Source organism: Phoenix dactylifera, chromosome 1, assembly GCF_051530095.1.
Source record: "Phoenix dactylifera cultivar Ajwa chromosome 1, Ajwa_hap1_PhDact_Kaust_v1.1, whole genome shotgun sequence".
Taxonomy (NCBI): Eukaryota; Viridiplantae; Streptophyta; class Magnoliopsida; order Arecales; family Arecaceae; genus Phoenix; species Phoenix dactylifera.
The window spans coordinates 20430885-20453583 of record NC_143190.1 but is presented as its reverse complement, the minus strand read 5'-3'; positions in this window follow the sequence as shown (position 1 = coordinate 20453583).

Sequence of the window (22699 nt, the reverse complement as noted above, 5' to 3'; positions counted from 1 at the left end):
TGGATCAAGTCCTTCCTACTTAACTTGACTTATGTGCGTGACTCCGATAGGTTCGAACACTAAGCCGGTAGTACATGGACTACTCCATGCACTAATCGAGGTGACCATCTAGCAATGATACCCGACGTCCGGATAGGTCGAATATGCAAAGCAACATTCAAGAACCTAGACGTATGGTTGTTGCATAATTCATCCCTATGACCTTCGATGCTCAAGATGACCTCGGAGTGGACTGTCGACCTCTGGGTCCGGTCATCCATAGTGTATTTCAAATAATCAAATCAAGTGACCTATCACTTGGTTTACCCTGGCCAAGGTTTTACTGAATTGAAATACAGTGAGACATCAATTCCTAAAATCTGGAGCGGTCAATCCCATCTTGACTCATACACAGACTTCGCGAGTACTTGACTGCACCCAGCATCCTTTCGATCCCTGAATTAGAAATTCAGGTCATCCAGTGCCTAAGTACAGTGAGTTGCTTGCAAGTCACCGTGACAGTCTCAGGTCTAAGGGGTACTTATGCCCATACGTTTTACGAGCTAACTCCCGACAGTGGAGTGCTACTCAGGTGAGTCACTATTCAGTGACGATGTACTCCTACATCTCACCTGTATGCCATACAGTGTCTCCACACTCCTTGGTTTAAGAGGACAACCAACTAAATGGCACACAACGACCTATACTTGACATAGCTATCGTCCAATTGACAGCTCGTCATTTGGTCGCGAACTGGTTCAAGGACTAAATGATAAAACCTCTTTTATCCACTAAATTAGTCCTAAGGACTTCATCACAATACACAGGAGTTCAATTTGAAGATGCAACACTTGTGATGAATAGAAAATTGCCAGAATAAATTTTTATTCATTTTAATAAAACATATACATAATTCAATTTCTTACAATTAAAAAATTGGCTTTGGGACACAATTCCCAACACATAGGTCTATCTAGTGGCTCACATAGGTATCTATATATCATCTTGGGAAAGTTTATGGGGGTATCCTGAAGAATGTAGTACATGAGGGCTAGGTCCCTCTCAGACACAAAATCAAACCGTCCGGTCTTTGGGAACAAAGACCGAGAAATGATGCTCAAGAGAAGCCGCATCTCAACTGAAAGTGAGCTGGCGGACACCTCATCTAAAGGGGACTGGGTGGATGCCCTAGAATGGCCGTAAGGGCCTCAGTCCTATCTTCGGGGTGTGTGGGAGCCACCCCTAACTGTGGAAGGTGGAGGATTTGGGCTATGAAATCTTCGAAAATAAACAGTGGGACACCGGCTACGGTTCCCTCTATTCCCCCATTCCCCCTATGGACAGTACCATAGAACTCTCTAATTAGGCCAGGGTATGTGGGGAGGTCTAGGGAACAAAAGTACTCTAAACCCTGGGCCCTAAGTCTATCTCCTATAGTGAAGCCCTCCCGGGAGAGATAGTCGAAATCGACGTATCTCCCGGTGGAGACCGCCTTCCCGGCACACGGCCTCGAGGGAACGGCCCTCGGCGGGAAACGAGCCGGAGGTTGTGGCCTCACGGGGTCGTTCCGAGCCTTGGAACGCCGCTCGGCACCGGTCGCGGAATGGGGCCTCTTCCGGCTTGGGACAGTGGCTTTGCGAGGCATGGTTGACCTATAATGGTATGAAATCCTAATGGACGATGAAGGATCAACGGGAAAAGGACCTAGGGGCGGCCGGAGACGATCTAGGAGTCGGCTCTAGGGTTTTGAACAGTGGCGGTGGTGAAAATAAGTGTTTTCTAAACGATGGAGTTAGGGTTAAAAAGTCGGATCCCGACTGCGAGTCGACTCCTCTGAGTCGCGAGTCGACTCGACCTTGAGTCGACTCCAAAATAGGCGCGAGTCGACTCTCCTTATGTGCCTGTTAACTTCGAGTCGACTCCCGTCTGTATGCGAGTCGACTCCCCCTCTGCTGCCATCGATCTCGAGTCGACTCCCGCAAATGCGCGAGTCGACTCCCCCTTACGAGCCGACTCTGAAACTTGCTCGAGTCGTCTCGAACTCTGGCACGCACCTAAAATCATGCTATGTTCGTGCCGAATGAGGGAAAATCACTAAATTATGATCTGATTTGATGATCATTGAAACGAAACTCTATATTAATCACAATCTAATCATCAAAATCAAATGAATCTAGTGGAAAATACCACTAGGATGGATCAATCACTCCTAATCCCCTCCTAAGCACACTAAATCTCTCTTCACTTAGGGATTTTGTAAAAATGTCAGCTAATTGATCATCAGTACAAACAAATTGTAGTGTCACATCACCATTCAGTACATGATCTCTTATGAAGTGATGTCTTATCTCAATATGTTTAGTTCTTGAATGCTGAATTGGATTCTTAGTTAGATTAATGGCACTTGTATTATCACAATTAATGGGTATTTTATCTTGTTTAATGCCATAATCTTCTAATTGTTGTTTGATCCATAAGATTTGAGCACAACAACTCCCGGCTGCAACATATTCAGCTTCAGCAGTAGATAATGCAACCGAGTTTTGTTTCTTGCTAAACCATGAGATTAAGTTTTCTCCTAGAAATTGACAAGACCCGCTGGTACTTTTTCTATCAAGTTTACATCCAGCAAAGTCTGAATCTGTGTCTCCTATTAATTTTAGGCTAGATTCTTTAGAATACCATAAACCTATATTCTTAGTTCCTATTAGGTATTTAAAGATTCTCTTAACTGCAATTAGATGTGATTCCTTAGGATTAGACTGATATCTAGCACACATGCAAACACTAAACATGATATCAGGTCTACTTGCAGTAAGATACAATAAAGATCCTATCATACCTCTATATAGTTTCTGATCTACAGATTTACCTGATTCATCTTGGTCTAATTTGCATGATGAGCTCATGGGGGTGCTGATTGACTTGTTCCCCTCCATATCAAACTTTTTAAGCATCTCCTTGATATATTTGGCTTGATTGATGAAGATGCCTCCTTCAGACTGTTTGATTTGAAGCCCGAGGAAGTAGTTCAGCTCTCCCATCATGCTCATCTCAAATTCACTCTGCATCAAATCAGCAAATTCTTCGCAGAGGCGATTGTTAGTACCACCAAAAATAATATCATCAACGTAAATCTGCACTAATAACATATCTTTGTTTTGCTTTTTCAGAAATAGTGTTGTATCTACATTACCCCTAGAGAACTCATGTTCTAATAGTAATTTGCTAAGTCTTTCATACCATGCTCTAGGTGCTTGTTTCAAACCATAAAGTGCTTTGTTCAATTTATAAACATGATTAGGGTATTGATGATTTTCAAAACCAGGAGGTTGTTCTACATATACCTCCTCATTAATATACCCATTTAAAAATGTACTTTTTACATCCATTTGAAATAGTTTGAAGTCCTTAGAGCATGCATATGCTAATAATAATCTAATAACCTCAAGTCTAGCTACAGGAGCAAAGGTTTCATCAAAATCTATACCTTCTTCTTGATTATAGCTCTTTGCTACTAGTCTAGCCTTATTCCTTATGACAATTCTATTTTCATCAAGTTTATTTTTATAAATCTATTTGGTACCTATAATTGGATATTCAGAAGGTCTTTCAACTAGATTCCATACTTTGTTTCTAGTAAATTGGTTTAATTCTTCTTGCATTGCATTTATCCAATTTACATCGATTTCAGCTTCTTCTATGCGTTTAGGCTCAAAATGCGAAACGAAAGCTAGATGATTGTTTAAGTTCCTAAGGGATGCTCTAGTCCTAATAGGTTGAGACGGATCATCTAGAATTAATTCCTTAGGATGCCCGTGAGCATACCTCCAAGCTTTAGTTAGCCCATGATCTACTATAGTCTCTTGGCTTGATGATGCATCTTCAATTAATTTTTGACTGTTATCTTGTAATGTCATCTCGTCAATCTTTTCTTCAAGAATTTCCGTATCATCATCAAAATTAACTCTCTTGCTAGAAGAGATATCACTAGAATCATCGAAGACAACATGTATGGATTCTTCTATAACTAGGGTTCTTTTATTAAAGACTTTATATGCTTTACTAGTTGTAGAGTACCCTAAGAATATGCCCTCATCAGATTTAGAATCAAATTTTCCTAGATTATCTTTCCCATTATTATGAACAAAACACCTACATCCAAAGATATGAAAATAGTTTACCTTTGGTTTTCTGTTTTTCCAAAGTTCATAAGGTGTTTTCTTTATAATAGGTCTCAATAAAACTCTATTTAATATATGACAAGAAGTATTAATGGCTTCTCCCCAAAAGTACTTAGGGAGGTTACTTTCACATAACATAGTTCTAGCCATTTCCTCTAGAGTTCTGTTTTTTCTCTCCACAACTCCATTTTGTTGTGGTGTCCTAGGTGCAGAAAAATTGTGTGTTATCCCCTTTTTACTACAAAACTCATCAAATAAATGATTTTCGAATTCGGTACCATGGTCACTTCTAATAGCTATTACTGAAGTATCTCTAGCATTGGTTACTTCTTTATGAAATTTTTTGAAAACTGAAAAAGCTTGATCCTTATGAGCTAAGAACATGACCCAAGTGTATCTAGAATAATCATCTACAATAACTAGACCATATTTATTTCCACCTAGGCTTGTGGTTCTAGTTGGTCCGAATAGGTCCATGTATAGTAGTTCTAGAGGTCTAGAGGTTGAGACACAATTTATAGATTTAAAAGAGTTCTTTGATTGTTTGCCAAATTGACATGCTTCACATATTTTATTCTTTTCAAACTTTAATTTTGGCAAACCTATCACCGAATCTCTTTTAACTAGTTTAGATATTGTGTCCATGCTTGCATGACCTAACTTACGGTGCCATAACCAACTAGCATCATTGTCCTTAGTTTCATTAACAACTAAGCATGGGTTGTGTTTGGCAAGATTCTCAAGGTCTACAACATACACATTTCCACGTCTTACTCCTTTACAAACTAAACTATTGTCATTAGGATTTGTTACGATGCATAGTGATGGTTTAAACATAACATCATAACCTTTATCACATAATTGACTAATGCTTAATAAATTATGCTTAAGACCGTCAACATATCTAACATTATCAATAAAAGTAGAAGGGGTAATTTGTACTTTACCTATACCAATGATGTGACCTTGGTTGTTGTCTCCAAAAGTCACAGCACCTCCCTTCTTAGCTTCAAGGGTGAAGAATTGATCCTTGTCACCCGTCATGTGTCTTGAACAGCCACTATCCAAGTACCAGCAATTTTTGTTGACCTTGGCTGCAAGACACTCCTACACAAGCAGATCATATAATCTTAGGTACCCAAGTTTTCTTGGGTCCTTCATGGTTAGTCATATTGGTTCCTTTCGGAACCCATACCCTTTTAATTTTTCTTTTAGTTTTTCCTTTCCTATAGTCACATACATTTGCTTTATGTCCTACAGTTCCACAATAAAAGCAGGTTACTTTCTTAGTTTTGCTTTCTCCAGCTTTAACAAAGAAGTTACTCAGAAGTTTTTGCTTATTTTTAGGTTTATATCCTAAACCTGCTCTATTGAATACTGCTCGTTGACTATTAAGTATCATATTCAGTTTTTCTGAACTATATGTAAATTTTTCAACCAAGGGTTTGTATTTTTCAAGTTCTTTAGTTAGTGTTTGTTTTTCTGCTTTTAAATCATTCAGTTCTTTTGTGATACTCTCATTTATATGTTTATTGTTTTTGGGTTCTAATGTTTCTTTGTTCAGCCTTTCATTTTCTTTAGTTAAGGTATTATTCTTTTGTATCAAGATTTGGTTGCTTGTTTTAAGTTCTTTATTCTTAAGATTTATGGCCTTATATTCAATCATTAATTCATTAAATGCATCATACAATTCATCAAAGGTAAAATCGAGATGCGTGTTGGATGTTACCTCATTTTCATTGGCCATGAAACAGAAATTGGCCTTTTCTTCTTGTTCCTCATCCGATGATGAAGATGATGCGTCGGAGTCCGATAAGGTGGTGACAAGGGCTTTCTTCTTCTTGTACTTGCTGCCCTTCTTTAGTAAGGGACACTCAGCTCTGATGTGCCCCGGCTTCTTGCACTCATAACACCCAATCTCCTCATTTTCCCTTTCCTTACCTTTATCCTTGCGATAGGAATTTGAGGGGCCTCTCCTTTGATGATAGGACTTCTTGTGGTTGATGAATTTTCTGAACTTGCGCACAAGAAGAGCCTCATCATCATCTCCCTCATGATCTTCTTCTTCACTGCTGCTACTGCAAGACAAATCTTTGTTAGATGATGTAGATTTGAGAGCTATTACCTTTTTCTTATGGGAGGACTCTTCTTCGCTGTGCTGCTTCATTGTTAGCTCGTGAGTCATTAGGGATCCAAGGAGCTCTTCAAGTGGAAGCTTGTTCAAGTCCTTAGCTTCTTGGATTGTCGTCACCTTGGCTTCCCATGACCTTGGTAGACAGCGAAGAATTTTTCTGACAAGATCACTGTTAGTATAGTTTTTGCCAAGGCTTTTTAGGCCATTGACAATGTCAGTAAACCTAGTGAACATGCTAGTGATTGTCTCATTAGAATCCATCTTAAATAGTTCATACTTATGAACTAATATATTTATTTTGGATTCTTTGACTTGATTCGTGCCCTCATGGGTCACTTCAAGTCTGTCCCAAATCTCTTTTGCAGAATTGCAAGTAGAGACTCTATTGAATTCATTCCTATCTAATGCACAGTAAAGCACATTCATTGCTTTAGAATTGAGTTGTGCCTTTCTCATGTTATGTTCATCCCAATCCTTTTCTAGTTTAGGTACAGTGACACCCTCTACATAGATGGATGGGATGTATGGTCCATTTACTACAATGGTCCACATCTCATAGTCTTGGGCTTGGATGAATATTCTCATCCTAGCCTTCCAATATGAGTAGTCGGATCCATTAAAGAATGGGGGTCTTTGGGTGGACTGACCCTCAATGTGGGAAGATCCAAATGGGGTTGTCATTTTGATCTTTTACTCTTAGGGTAGAAGAGTTTAGGCTCTGATACCACTTGTTGCCCAGATAGACAACCCAAGAGGGGGGGTGAATTGGGTTTTAAAATAATTTTGCAATTAAAACATTGTGGATGACTGATTAATGCTTTACCAAGATGATTAATTAATTGCTATGTGCTGTGAATGAAATGAGAGTAAAAGAAAGAGACAAACAATCACAAACACAAGGCTTTTATAGTGGTTCGGAGCTAACCCTTGCTCCTACGTCCACTCCCCAAGTCTCACTTGGGAATTCACTATAATCCCTTGGATTACAGCCGGTTGTTTTACAAGCTCACAACCAAACTTGTTGTTTTACGAGCTCACAACGAACTCGGTCGGTTTTCCCTGGCTCACCGACTAGAACCACCCCGATTGTTTTTCCGGGATCACAATCGAACCCTTACACGTTGGTTTTACACTCGGCTCACCAACCAACCTCTACACCCTTGATTCAATCCCCCGATTGAACCAAGCAAAGACAAGATGGAAATAATGATAACAAACAGAAAAACAGAGCTTCTCAAAAGCAGATAAATAACAATATAAACTAGAGAGAAGTTAAGAGCCCTCAAACACGTTTGAGTTGGAGTAGAGTAGGGCTTCTTGAACTTCGGGTCTCCTCTTGAATGTCTGGTCGACTTGAATGCAGGAGGAGATCTCTTTCAATGTTTGGGAAGAGGTAGTTGGATGGAGTTATGGCGCTCTTCCCTCTTTTCGTTGAAAAACTACTTGCAGAGAATGAATGCTTGATTACTTTGAATGGAATGGTACGTCTCTACGTTGCTACAGTCCTCTATGGCTATTTAAGCCATCCCCCACGGAAACTAGCCGTTAGACACCTTTTTCTGCCCGTTCTGCACACTCTGCACAACCTGACAATATGTCCGTTGGGGGTCGGAGTCGACTCGCGCGATCAGGAGTCGACTCGGCTGTAGCGGGAGTCGACTCATGCTTTTCTGGAGTCGACTCGGCAACTGTTCCGGATTTGAATTAAAGTGGCCTCTTCGACTGGGAGTCGACTCGACTTGACCCGGAGTCGACTCGCCAACTTCTGGAGCTGACTTGGCATTTTCGGAGTCGGCTCATCTCATGAAATCCATGGAGCTAATTTTCAACTTGGCCCACTCGAGTCGACTCGACAATCCTGGGAGTCGACTCGGCGCTCAGAGCCCGAACTCCCGATCTTCTGTCTTTTGGCTCGTCCAGTCTTGGAGTCGACTTGAACTTCCCCGGAGTCGACTCGGCTCTCAGTTTCCGAAACATAGCCTTCTGCCTTTTTGGTGTAGCGCTACCTTGGAGTCGACTCGAGCTGTCTGGGAGTCGACTCGGCTCTCAGAGACAGTAAATCGGTCTTCTGTCTTTTTGGGGTCGCGCTGTCTCGGAGTCGACTCGCGTATTGCGGGAGTCGACTCGAATCTCAGAGTTCGAAAACTCCTCTCTGACTTTTGCCTTGTGTACCACTGAGAGTCGACTCTCACTTTCTTTGGAGTCGACCTGCCAACCATCGGAGTCGACTCGCGTTCCACAGGAGTCAACTCGAATCTCAAGGTCGAAATTCGCTCTCTGACTTTTCTGTCTGTAACTCCTTGGAGTCGACTCATACTACTCCGGAGTCGACTCGGTAAACATCGGAGTCGACTCGCGCACTTCAGGAGTCGACTCGCTGACAGGTTTTGAGTTGATGCTTTCTGCTTGTCTGTCTGTTCTCAGTCGGAGTCGACTCGTAATGATCCGGAGTCGACTCGAGCCCGTGCCAGTGATTCTGATATGCTTGGAGTCGACTCGTAATACTTTGGAGTCGACTCGAGTCTCAGACTTTGGTTCAAACTGACTTCTTAACTTATCCAAAATATTATGAACCAAGTCTAGAAACACTTTAGACAAGATTTTCACTGAAACACTCAATTGAATTCATTAGTAAACAAGAGATATACTCAGATGCTTTGAGCTCATCAAAATCAAATAGGGTTATGATCAATCACTCCACAGCATATTTCTTTTTAATTACATATTAATTACAATCTTTCAGTTCTTAAAACACATTTTCATATCTGAATTTTTGTAATTAATCACATGTAATCAGATTTAATTCATGTTTAAGTCATTATGTTTTATGTTCATGCATCACATATACATAACAACATGAATTAATACAAACAACATACATCTTATGTATTTGTTTTTTCACTTTTATTTTCAGATCTGATTTGTTCATTAAAATCAGAGATCATATGAATCATAAACTTTATTTAGATCTAATCTAAACAATATTATGATTTCAGATTTATTCATGTTACTAATCCTAACACAAACATGCATCATATGCATCCAAAATTTCAGATCTACTTAATCATGCATAATCAGCAATTAAATCAATCATAAAAAGCACTTTAGATCTAATCTAAACATGTTAATGATTTCAGATTTAATTGCAAGAATTAAAACATAAAAGTTTAAACATAAACCTGGCTCTGATACCACTGAAAGTGAATCCTAGGTTCTTCGGTGTTTAGCATGCTGAATTTTTTTTTTTTTTTTTTGAAAACCATGGCTGAACCTGATCGGTGTTGGGAACCCGCCCATGCCGCTGATATTTCAAAAATTTTTCAGATGGCAGCGGAATCGGCATGCACGGGTTCGACGTTCATCGCATGAACGCTTGTTTCGAGACCTTCGTAATTAGGTAAGAATTAAAACTTTTAGAACTAATAGGAAGATCAAATCTTCACCTTGCGCGGGTAGATGATCACCGCGAATCTGAATTCGTGGTTTTGGAAGAGGGTTCGTTTGAAGCCGTTCAAACGTCCGGCCTCTACGGGTATCCACACGAAGTAGAGAACCGATCAAAGCTTTCTTGTCTTCCCGGGGTGCTAGCTCCCTTGCAAAGACTCCTTTGATGGCTGATCTCTTCTCTTTCTTTCAACTCTTGAAAGTGCTTGAGAGGAGGAAGAAGAAGAAGGAACTCAAGGAAGAAGAACACAGCTTCTGCAGCCTTCTTTCTTTTCCCTGCGTTGGAAGAAGGATTGGAGGAGGAAGGGACCCGTCAAGCACCTTCTTTTCTTTTCCTTGCTGTCGGCTGAAACAAGGGAGGGAGAGGGTGGCCACGGCACCAAGGGAAGAGAGGAATCCAATACCTAGGGCGCCGGCCCCTAGTCCTCTTCTTAAAGGGATTGGAGCTCCTAACATTTAGGAGTTCCATGACAACTTACCTAAGAAGGGGCGCCGGCCCTAGCTCCTCATGTCGCCCTAGCCAAGTGGAGAGGGGCTGATGTCCCTCTTACTTGGTTAACCTAATCCTCTTCCAAAGAGGATTAGGTGCCTCTCTCATGGTTTAATCCTAATCTAATTAGGATTAGCCAATTTTGGGTTCAATCTATACTAGTCCTAATCCAATTAGGACTTGGATGAACCATGACTCAATTGAACTCTTCAATCCTAATCCAATTAGGAGTCATGTTGATTCATTAGATTAATAATTAATTTGGACTTAAGGAATCCTAATCCAATTAGGATTTGTTTAATTTTAGTCCTGATCCAATTAGGACTCTACTTGAATCCGAAGTCCTAATCCAATTAGGATTTCTAGGAATCCTACTCCAAGTAAGAATTCAATTTTTAATTCAAAACTCCTAATCTCATTAGGATTGAGGAATCCTATTCCAAATAGGAATCCCAGTCCTACTCCAACTAGGATTCCCAGTCCTAATCCAATTAGGACTCTAGGAATCCTATCCGAAGTAGGACTCTTGTTTCAAGTCCAATTAATTAATTTCCTTTGTTCCTTTTTCAACTTCTTATCAATCAAATTGATTTTTTGTGATTCCTAATCACGATTTCAACCATCGGATCGGTCAATACTTCTAGTGTGTGTGACCCCATAGGTTCTATTCTGACTGGTAGTGAGATATATTGTGATCTCTATCACTATATCATTGAAAACTCCTTTCAATGGGTTGGAACGATTCCAACTCAACTCATTAGGGTTTATCGATCATCAAGATAATCCCTATGAGTCCCACCATCCACCAGTGACACCTAGCAGCATGTAGTGGCTACCCAGCAGAATGGAATGATGAACCTCTAGGTGCAGTTAACATGTGATACAGTCCTACTATCGTGGATCCCTACAGGACGGAGGTCATGGACAACTCGTCAAACCCCATCGTCTGTCATATGTCAAGATTTATTCGACTCGAGTTCGATAGTGAAAAACTCTTTCTCCACTGTGCATACTGCCCCGGCCGAGGTCTTACGAACTCAGTCTTATAAATCACATAGGATCTCTCCTTATCTATCAAGGTCGATAGATTCCATATAGGTGCATACCCTACTCCTACAGAGAACTTACTGCAGCCAATCTACACTGCATGGACCCATATGGCTAGAGACCATGTATGTGTGCAGTCAAACTACAATAACCTCACTGTGAGTAGCCGAAGCGCCGCAGGTCAAAGGACCAATCACACTACTGCAACATCAAGCAAGTCACTGACGAGTGGATAGACATCCAAGTGACTTCTTGTATTGGTCACGCTCAGTACCCTTGTTCTCTAACAAGCACCTGCACTATCACTTCAGTGTCCCTACACTGTGGACTCAAGTCTCGTCCATCCAGAAGGAGAGTGATCTGTGCACTGATCGGATCGATCACCGTCCTCGTGATGATCCTTTGATCAGGAGCATTTAGAAATTAATCACCAATGATACATGGCTCAAATTCTCAACTCTTGAGAATATGTATCATCATCTTATTAATTTCTTGGACGATTCATAGACACATAAACAATATGAATGAAAAAGATGCCTTTTATTTATTCAATAATAAATAGTCAAGTACAAAATTATGTCCCTAGAATCAACAATGTGTCAGCCAAATTGGCTTCTAGGGCATACATCTAACAATCTCCCACTTGCACTAAAGCCAATTGGTCATATATCTTAGGCCCATCTTCTCAAGGTGGGCTTCAGTCTTTTGCTGACTCAGCTGCTTAGTGAAAGGGTCTGCCACGTTATCCGCGGAGTCTACTCTCTGCACCTCTACATATTTCTTCTCCACATAGTCGCGTATGAGGTGAAAGCGCCGCTCTATATGCTTAGACTTCTGATGAGACCTTGGCTCCTTAGCAAGGGCTATGGCGCCATTGTTATCGCAGTAGAGTGTTATGGCATCTGATGTCATCACATCCAGCTCTGCAATGAATTTCTTGAACCAGAAGCCTTCCTTAGCAGCTTCAGAGGCGGCGATGTATTCGGCTTCCATAGTCGAATCAGCAATGATCGGTTGTTTAGAACTCTTCCAATTCACCGTACCACCATTGCACAAGAACACGTATCCAGATGTTGACTTCCTGTCATCGACATCAGTCATGAAGTCTGAATCTGTGTACCCTTCTACCTTTAACTCTGATGATCCTCCAAAAACCAAGAATAAATCTTTAGTTCTTCTCAAGTACTTAAGAATATTCTTCACAGCTGTCCAGTGTTCTTCACCTGGATTCGACTGATATCTGCTTGTGACACTCACAGTAAGAGCTATATCAGGTCGTGTACATAGCATGGCATACATGAGGCTTCCTATTGCCGATGCATAAGGAATCTTGCTCATGCGTTGAATCTCCTCAGATGTGTTGGGGCACATCTTCTTGGAGAGATGAATTCCATGCCTTAGGGGTAAGAGACCCCTCTTGGAGTTTTCCATGCTGAACCTCTTCAGCACCTCCTCTATGTACATTTTCTGTGACAGGCCAAGCATCCTTTTAGATCTATCTCTATAGACCTTTATTCCCAAAATATAGGATGCTTCCCCAAGGTCTTTCATGGAGAATTCTTTTGACAACCAGACCTTGACCGAGGTTAGCATGGGAATATCATTCCCAATCAGGAGAATGTCATCTACGTACAGTACGAGAAAAACGACAGCACTCCCACTAACCTTTTTATAAACACATGGTTCCTCCTCGTTTTTGATGAAATCAAACGTTTTGATTGCATCATCGAAACGAGTGTTCCAACTCCGAGAGGCTTGCTTTAGTCCATAGATGGATCTTTGCAGCTTGCAGACCTTGTGATCTCCATCACTGGAAGTGAAACCCAAAGGCTGTTCCATATAGATATCTTCATCAAGATATCCATTCAGGAAAGCAGTTTTCACATCCATCTGCCAGATTTCATAATCATGAAATGCTGCAATGGCAAGCAATGTTCGGATGGATTTTAGCATGGCTACAGGTGAAAAGGTCTCCTGATAGTCAATGCCTTCGCGCTGACTATACCCTTTCGCCACAAGCCTTGCCTTATAGGTCTCTACCTTTCCATCCGAACCTATCTTCCTTTTGTAGATCCATTTGCATCCAATAGGTACAATACCTTCTGGTGGATCTACTAAGATCCAGACTTGGTTGGAATGCATGGAGTCTATCTCTGACTTCATAGCTTCCAGCCATTTCTCGGAATCGATATCAGATATCGCCTCGTTGTATGTTTTGGGATCCTGTATGTGATCCCTATCTCCCACTAGGAACATTTCCTCAGTATCCTCTTCAAGTATACCTAAGTATCTATCGGGAGGATGGGAGACTCTACTAGATCTACGAGGTGGTTGAGGGACATCGTGTACTGGCTCCTTATGAATAGGTTCTATAGGATCCATGACTCGTTGCTTTTCAGAGACTTTCTCTTCAAGCTCAATTTTCCTCCCACTGCCTCTATCAAGGATAAACTGATTTTCCAAGAAGATGGCATGACGGCTCACAAACACATTGTGATCCTCTGAGACGTAAAAATTGTATCCTAATGACTCTTTAGGATATCCTATAAAACGAGCACTTATGGTCCTAGCCTCTAACTTGTCCGCCTGTAGTCTCTTGACGTGGGCCGGACATCCCCAAATCTTGAGATGACCCAGACTTGGTTTCTTACCATGCCATATCTCATACGGTGTGGTAGGAATGGATTTAGAGGGAACTCTATTCAATAAATAAATCGCTGTGAGTAAGGCATCTCCCCAAAGGAACATAGGTAAATCAGTGAAGCTCATCATGGACCTGACCATATCCAATAGGGTCCGATTTCTCCTCTCTGACACCCCGTTGAGTTGAGGTGTTCCCGGAGGTGTCCATTGTGAGACTATGCCGTTTTCTTTGAGATAGTCCCGGAATTCCCCACTAAGGTATTCTCCTCCCCGATCTGATCGAAGAGCCTTAAGAGGTTTTCCAGTTTGTTTTTCTACTTCATTTTTGAACTCTTTGAACTTTTCAAAGGATTCAGACTTGTGTCTCATAAGATACACATACCCATACCGTGAATAATCATCGGTAAAGGTAATGAAGTAAGAATAACGTCCCCTGGCTAGCACATCGAATGGGCCACATACATCTGTATGTACTAGGGTAAGTATTTCAGTGGTCCTCTCCCCATGTCCTACAAAGGGTAGTCTAGCCATCTTTCCTTGAAGACAGGACTCGCAAACTGGATATGACTCGGAAGTCAATGAGCCTAAGAGCCCATCTTTATCCATTTTGTTCATTCTATCTTCTCCAATATGGCCAAGTCTGAGGTGCCACAAATATCTTTGGTTTATCTCATCTCTGGATCTTTTGGATCCTTTGGCACTCACATCTTGCTCGGTAACATTCACAGATACATCCATATGTAAATGGTAGAGACTGTCAATCATAAAACCACGTGCGACTATTTTATTTCTCAAATAAATAGAACAGCAGTCTTTGTCAAATGTAAAAACATGACCTTCCTGTGCTAGACATGAAACAGAAATCAAATTTCTGCTAGCAACAGGTACATAATAGCAGTCTCTAAGTATTAAACTAAATCCAGACGGTAGTCGCAGATGGTAGGTGCCCACAGCCACAGCAGCAACTTTTGCCCCGTTGCCAACCCGAAGGGTTACCGCACCTTCCGCCAGCCTTCTACTTTCCTTTAGACCCTGCATGGTAGTGCACAAATGAGCACTAGAACCAGAATCTATAACCCAACTAGAAGTAGAAGAAACCGTTAGATTAGTTTCAATAATGAGCAAGTCTATACCTTCTGAAGGTGTGTCACCTTTCTTGTTCTTTAGGCTCTCGAGGTATGAAGGACAGTTTCTCTTCCAGTGGCCTTCGACATTGCAGTGGAAACATTTTCCTTTGTCGTTAGCCTTTTTCTTTTGAACTTCCTTCTTTGGCTTCTTGTCTTTCTTCTGCTTCTTTGTAGGCTTCCTTTTCTTCCAAGTAGACTTTCTCTTGGAACCAGAAGTCAACTCAGCAGCGAGGACATTGCCCCTTGAACCTTTCAAGGCTCGCTCAGCAGTTACCAACATGTTGATTAGTTCAGTCTTAGTGCATTCAATCTTATTCATGTGGTAGTTTACTATAAACTGACCAAATGAATCAGGAAGTGACTGTAGGATCAAATCCACTTGCAATTCCTTGTGCATGTCCATACCGAGCTTCTCAAGCTCCTCTAGGTCCTTGATCATGGTCAGACCGTGATCATGGACAGACTGCCCTTCGCGCATCTTCGCTTTGAAAAGCCTCTTGGACACTTCAAAACGAGCTGTGCGACTCTGCTCACCATACAACTCTTGTAGGTGTGCCAGTATGTCCCTAGCAGTCTTTATATTTTCATGCTGGCATTGGAGTTCATTAGACATAGATGCCATCATATAGCATTTTACTCTAATGTCATCATCCAACCACTTTTTATGCATCTCACGCTGAACATCAGTGGGACGTGCTGGTAATGTGGGGATATCTGAATCGAGTATATAGCCTATCTTCTCACAGTCCAAAACTATTTTGAGATTTCTAAGCCAGTCCTTGTAATTGGTTCCGGTCAGTCGGTTGGTCTCAAGAATACGGGTCAAAGGGTTTGAAGCCGACATTGTATCTGCAGAGAGTAAAGATTCTAGTTAGACTTTTGTACTTGATCCTAATCTGTCCTAAGGTCTTTTAGAACAAATGTGACTCCCACTATTTTCTCGAATTCCTCACACTCCCCTGGTAGGAAAACGGAAATCCCACACGACTAGGGTTTCTAGTGGGTACTGCGGTCCCACCAATTTACATGCCACCTCACCTAACAGTTATTGGTGACACATAGATGGATGAGTGTACAACTCTTGTACAATGCTTCTCAAGCATGTTGCAGTGCAGCTTGGTCTCTAAGCCATGAAGACCTCACCTAACAGTTATTGGTCTCATTTCTTAGTTAAGTCAGACCCACCGTATAACCGTAGGAATAAAGTCGTCATTGGGTCCTCACCTAACAGTTATTGGTGCCCAACCCCACCTTTACCCTACAACATCTCATGTCTATAGAGAGGTCCAGCCCCCCAATGCAACTTGACCACTGTATCCAGCCGAGACAAGTCAACATCAGAAAGGCCTTAGCAGCTCTACTATAGTGGAAGACCTATTGACTTAATATTGGTTAATCAGGTCTTAGTGTTTGCAACTTGAGCCTTTCATAAGAGGTAATCGAACAATTGGCCAGGTAAGCAGGTGGGAGGCTCCCCTTACTCAGAGAGTAAGGTCCTAATTAAGTAACCACCTTTCATACTTTCCTAGACACCAATTAGATCAATTAATCTAATATGACTTGCTCATGTCGGTTCACTCTCGACTTGATTGAGGAGGTTTTGATTTAGGTCTCAATTGGGTTTGCTACATCACATGTAGACCTATCTACCCGACTCTCATTCACATCACATGCAAACGGCGCATTGCAGGCAGTTATAATCGCGGCAATAATTAAAGCTAAACTTTAACTAGGTGATGATCATGGATTCTAATTAGGTCGTATTACAAGCACATGCACATCAATCGATCAAGTGGTCTTCAACTCTTGAATTGATTCCAAGCTTCCTTGATTCGATCCTTGATCAACTCTTGATCCCATCGCCATCAACCGCTTAGATCACCTTTCATCTCATGCCTTTGCTTCAACTTGATCGTTGATGTACATCACATCACAGAAATACAACCAGATGTAAAATAAAAATAAAAATAATTTACATCTCCTTTTAGGAGGCACGCAGGCCTCTCAAAACATCAAATAAGATGCATGCAAGCATCTGAAAAATTACATGACATCGCAGATCACATCGCAGGTCATTACATTTGATACCAAAAGGGGTTGAATCCTATGATCATCACCGTATGCAACAATTATAATTTTCAGATCTGAAAACTAACTGATTGTATCATGACATAGGTTGCTGATCATGCTAATCATGATTCTAAACTTTGTAATCCCATTAACAATGCATTTAGAATCATCTTTTTATCACATAAAAATCAGCATGCAAAAACAGCACCCCTGAAAAATCTGCATGCAGAATTTTTCAGCATGCATGATCATTCAATTTTCAGATCTAATATGCCTTTAGATATTTAATTCTTACCTTAATCTACGAAGCCTAGGCTCTGATACCACTGTTGGGAACCCGCCCATGCCGCTGATATTTCAAAAATTTTTCAGATGGCAGCGGAATCGGCATGCACGGGTTCGACGTTCATCGCATGAACGCTTGTTTCAAGACCTTTCGTAATTAGGTAAGAATTAAAACTTTTAGAACTAATAGGAAGATCAAATCTTCACCTTGCGCGGGTAGATGATCACCGCGAATCTGAATTCGTGGTTTTGGAAGAGGGTTCGTTTGAAGCCGTTCAAACGTCCGGCCTCTACGGGTATCCACACGAAGTAGAGAACCGATCAAAGCTTTCTTGTCTTCCCGGGGTGCTAGCTCCCTTGCAAAGACTCCTTTGATGGCTGATCTCTTCTCTTTCTTTCAACTCTTGAAAGTGCTTGAGAGGAGGAAGAAGAAGAAGGAACTCAAGGAAGAAGAACACAGCTTCTGCAGCCTTCTTTCTTTTCCCTGCGTTGGAAGAAGGATTGGAGGAGGAAGGGACCCGTCAAGCACCTTCTTTTCTTTTCCTTGCTGTCGGCTGAAAGAAGGGAGGGAGAGGGTGGCCACGGCACCAAGGGAAGAGAGGAATCCAATACCTAGGGCGCCGGCCCCTAGTCCTCTTCTTAAAGGGATTGGAGCTCCTAACATTTAGGAGTTCCATGACAACTTACCTAAGAAGGGGCGCCGGCCCTAGCTCCTCATGTCGCCCTAGCCAAGTGGAGAGGGGCTGATGTCCCTCTTACTTGGTTAACCTAATCCTCTTCCAAAGAGGATTAGGTGCCTCTCTCATGGTTTAATCCTAATCTAATTAGGATTAGCCAATTTTGGGTTCAATCTATACTAGTCCTAATCCAATTAGGACTTGGATGAACCATGACTCAATTGAACTCTTCAATCCTAATCCAATTAGGAGTCATGTTGATTCATTAGATTAATAATTAATTTGGACTTAAGGAATCCTAATCCAATTAGGATTTGTTTAATTTTAGTCCTGATCCAATTAGGACTCTACTTGAATCCGAAGTCCTAATCCAATTAGGATTTCTAGGAATCCTACTCCAAGTAGGAATCCAATTTTTAATTCAAAACTCCTAATCTCATTAGGATTGAGGAATCCTATTCCAAATAGAAATCCCAGTCCTACTCCAACTAGGATTCCCAGTCCTAATCCAATTAGGACTCTAGGAATCCTACCCGAAGTAGGACTCTTGTTTCAAGTCCAATTAATTAATTCCCTTTGTTCCTTTTTCAACTTCTTATCAATCAAATTGATTTCTTGTGATTCCTAATCACGATTTCAACCATCGGATCGGTCAATACTTCTAGTGTGTGTGACCCCATAGGTTCTATTCTGACTGGTAGTGAGATATATTGTGATCTCTATCACTATATCATTGAAAACTCCTTTCAATGGGTTGGAACGATTCCAACTCAACTCATTAGGGTTTATCGATCATCAAGATAATCCCTATGAGTCCCACCATCCACCAGTGACACCTAGCAGCATGTAGTGGCTACCCAGCAGAATGGAATGATGAACCTCTAGGTGCAGTTAACATGTGATACAGTCCTACTATCGTGGATCCCTACAGGACGGAGGTCATGGACAACTCGTCAAACCCCATCGTCTGTCATATGTCAAGATTTATTCGACTCGAGTTCGATAGTGAAAAACTCTTTCTCCACTGTGCATACTGCCCCGGCCGAGGTCTTACGAACTCAGTCTTATACATCACATAGGATCTCTCCTTATCTATCAAGGTCGATAGATTCCATATAGGTGCATACCCTACTCCTACAGTGAACTTACTGCAGCCAATCTACACTGCATGGACCCATATGGCTAGAGACCATGTATGTGTGCAGTCAAACTACAATAACCTCACTGTGAGTAGCCGAAGCGCCGCAGGTCAAAGGACCAATCATACTACTGCAACATCAAGCAAGTCACTGACGAGTGGATAGACATCCAAGTGACTTCTTGTATTGGTCACGCTCAGTACCCTTGTTCTCTAACAAGCACCTGCACTATCACTTCAGTGTCCCTACACTGTGGACTCAAGTCTCGTCCATCCAGAAGGAGAGTGATCTGTGCACTGATCGGATCGATCACCGTCCTCGTGATGATCCTTTGATCAGGAGCATTTAGAAATTAATCACCAATGATACATGGCTCAAATTCTCAACTCTTGAGAATATGTATCATCATCTTATTAATTTCTTGGACGATTCATAGACACATAAACAATATGAATGAAAAAGATGCCTTTGATGTATTCAATAATAAATAGTCAAGTACAAAATTATGTCCCTAGAATCAACAATGTGTCAGCCAAATTGGCTTCTAGGGCATACATCTAACAATCGGGTTGCCTACGTACCCCTTCATAAGGGGGATCAAGCCATACGTAGTTCTTTTTAAGTTTTAAAATGCAGCGGAAAAACCGAATCAAACAAAGTAATTCATGCATGCTTACAAGATCAAATCTAGAAATCAGCACCTTAAGAACATATAGGATTATGCCGGAATCGTTTAAACAATTATGCTAAAACTTTTATGCATGATTAACTATCAGATCTAAAACTTAAGAACTCTATTCCAATTAATCTCCGAATATCCATCGAATGGATTCTGGAGATATCTCCGTGAGGAGCCCCAAAAGAGGATAAAACCTCGGGGAATTGGACCTACACCTTGACACCATAATAAATGATTAATGCTAGATTAATACCTTTTATGATGGATGAAAGTTGTGAATCTAATTTTTGACTTCACAGCCACGCACACGAATGGCCTCTACGAGAAGTACACGCGAAGTCCTGAAGGATCTTCTTCCGCAACAGTGCTAGCAGCTGCAGAATACTTGAAAGCTGAAATCTGCCCGTTGGGATTCAATCAACTCTTGATCAATCATCTTGAAGCAGATGGAGATGAGGTTTGTAAGGAAAGTAGAGGACTCAGATCTGATCTTGAATCTTCTAGATATTCACCCTGAAAACCCTACTAAAATGGAGAAGAAGAGGAAGAGGAGGCGGGTGAGGAAGAAGGCTGCAATGGATGTGTTTTTGGTGCCCATGTTTGATCCCTTTTAATGGCCTCCGAATTTTCATTCAAAATTCAAAATTTATTTTCAGAAAACCTCTTTTAGTTGGCACATGCAAAGGAATAGGAACAACCCAAATCAGATCTCAACCAAATCTGATTTAAATTCAAATTTTAAACACATGTGCAAGAGGGAAGGAATTTGAAATCCATGCGGCAAGGTAAAACCCTTCATAATTTCGAAATCACCTCTTGAAATTCGAATTTAATCCATTCAAAAACTCATACGCCACCTTGGCTGATGGTTTGAGTGATTAAAATCATTTAACACATTGTTTAATGTTTGAATTTAAATTCAAATAACAAACAATGTCGCCATGTGTCAAGCAATGGGTCCATGTGCCATGTAATAATTTTGGTTTATTTAAAATTCATGAAATCCAATTCCATGTCACCACTAATTGCCACATCATCTGAGCCTAATCCTCTTGGGTTGCACCTAATCAAATTTGGTCAAACCCAAATTAAAACAAAGCAATTTGGTTGAACCCAATCTAATCAGGTCAGACCCTGATTGAGCTCAAATTGAATCCAATTCAATTTTGGCTCATGCAAACTCAATCAAATTGAATTAATTACTTTGTGTTGGACCTAATCCAATTAGGTCAATCCCCAATTAAGAACAAATTAATTTAAAATTAATTTGATCAGCTTAAGTCCTTTTTGGTTCTAACCTAATCCAATCAGGTCAAAATCCTGATTGAGCCCAAACTTGAATCCAATTCAATTTGGCTCATCCTTAGCACAATTACTCAATCAAATTGAGTTTATTAGTAATTTAATTACTAATTAATCCTTCAATAATTACTTTAATTATTTTATAAGATAATTTGCCAATCAAATTGACCAAATTATCCCTGAATGATTCTTAATCATTCATCAGCTTTCTTGATCAATCAGGAATCTTCTATGCGTGTGACCTCATAGGTTCGAACCTAAGCCGGTAGTATAGGAATAATTTCCTACACTAATTGATATGACCATCTAGCAATGGTACCCAACATCCGGATAGGCCGAATATATGCAAAGCAAATATTCTGGAACCCTGAACTATGGTTACTGTATAATTCAATCCCTTTGACTCCTAATGCCAGGATGACTTAGAGCTCACTGTCAACCCTATAATTAGTACATCCATTATGTGATTAACTTTAGATATCCCGTGACTCCTCACTGGGATTACCCTGGCCAAGGTTTTGCTAAATTAATCACAAGACATTATCTCCTATTTTTAGAAGGGGTCAATTCCATCTTGACTCACAACTGACTACGCAAGTACTTGACTGCACCCAGTGACCTTCCGTCACTGAATTAGAAATTCAGGTAGTCCGGTACCAAAGTACAGTGAGTTGCTTGCTAGTCACAGGTTGCGGTCTCAGGTCAGAGGGCCAAACTTATACCCATATCCACTCGGAACATCTCTCGACAGTAGAGCGTTCCAGAATTGGTCACGTTTAGTGAAATGTACTTCTACACTTCACTTGTGTGGCATACCAGTGTCTCCACACTCCTTGGTTAAGAGGACAACCAACGTATATGTCACACAACGACCTAATCTCGATAATGTTGTCGTCCTAGTAACAACATATCATTTCGTCGCAAACAAGTTTAAGGACTCAAAGATAAATCCTCCTTTATCATAACATAAGTCCTAAGGACTTCATCATATAAGAGTTCATTTGAAGATGAAATGATGAATAATGCCAAATAACACTTTATTAATTTGTCAATTCATTTACAAAATTCAATCATCAATATGCTGACGATTGACATTTAGGATACAAATTCCAACAACTCCCACTTAGCCTAATGCCAATCGGCACAGTATCTAATACCCATCTTCGACTTGTGTTCGTCGAACTCTTTGATGCCGAGGACTTTGGTAAATGGGTCAGCCAGATTTTCTTTTGTGTCAATCTTCTGAAGATCAATATCACCTCGATCGATGATCTCTCGAACCAGGTGGTAGCGACGTAGAATATGCTTGGTCCGCTGATGTGCTTTGGGTTCTCTTGCTTGAGCTATGGCCCCAGTATTGTCACAAAATACAGGCACTGGACCATCAATGGAGGGTGTCACTCCAAGCTCGGTGATGAACTTCCGCAACCATACAGCTTCCTTGGCGGCATCAGATGCTGCGATATATTCTGCTTCACATGTAGAATCTGCCACTGTAT